This window comes from Larimichthys crocea, chromosome XVII (assembly GCF_000972845.2).
Source record: "Larimichthys crocea isolate SSNF chromosome XVII, L_crocea_2.0, whole genome shotgun sequence".
In the NCBI taxonomy this organism is placed as follows: Eukaryota; Metazoa; Chordata; class Actinopteri; family Sciaenidae; genus Larimichthys; species Larimichthys crocea.
In genome coordinates, this window is record NC_040027.1 from 14,868,141 (window position 1) to 14,869,172 (window position 1,032).

The window sequence follows — 1,032 nt, forward strand, 5'->3', positions numbered from 1 at the left end:
TGTCTGTTCCATAATGCAACCAAAAACATATTTCCATTAGTCTTCACGCTTCTGTTGTGAATTTTCTCTTCTTCTTGGACCCTGAAGGCATCACTATGACTTCATCAGATTCACAGAGACATGTCTAATGATTAATGATTAATCATGTTTAGCCCAGAGTTAATTGAGATGATCCACCTCTCTGTCTGTTCAAATATGAAGTAAGTGATTATCTAATCTTAACATAAAGACTAGAGACCAGAGGGAAAACAGCTAGCCTGGATTAAACAAATGAGACGTAACACATTTATCTCAGCAGGAATTAAGAGACGCTCATAGGCAGATTCTGTCACCTTTTGAACAAAGACAGGCAAATTTGGTGAAGTACATAATGAGGTTGGATGACTCAGCATTTCTACACAGCCCTGCTGGTGTTCTACTTTTTGAGGAAATGAATGGAAAGCCCAGAGTCACATGATTGTTTGCTTTTTTCATTTTTTATTGTCTACAGATGAGGAAGGCCAGTTATTATGTGTTCCCTCTGCGAGAGTCCAATCCAGAGACGACAAGGCTTTTGAACCAACACGTTGGACTGTGACTTACTTGATGTGCTGTCTATTCACTACACCGACAACATAAAAGAGTAAACGTGTAAAACACTTGCAGCAGATTCATTTCTTGGATCTTGTCGCTTGGTTGTATAAATATTTAGATCATAACACCATAGTTGATTTGATGGTGCCGTGTAGCCATGTTGTTATAAAAGCAACAGCTCCTCCACTCCCTAACAGAAAACCGTTTGAATAGACTTCTTTGGCAGATGAGCATTAATGTCATTCTGGGGAAGCCGTCACACCCACTGTTGACACTGTTTGGGCATGTCTGAGGAATGCCCCGTTTTGTTTATGACTCAACAGACAGATCATGATTACAGGGAAACTGTTTTTGGAAGCTTTATCATATAAAAAACAGGCTTTATATCGAAACTGCAGCTTCTTATTCTGATGAAATCCCCGCAGGTAAGATGCAATACAATATAAAAACAACTGACGG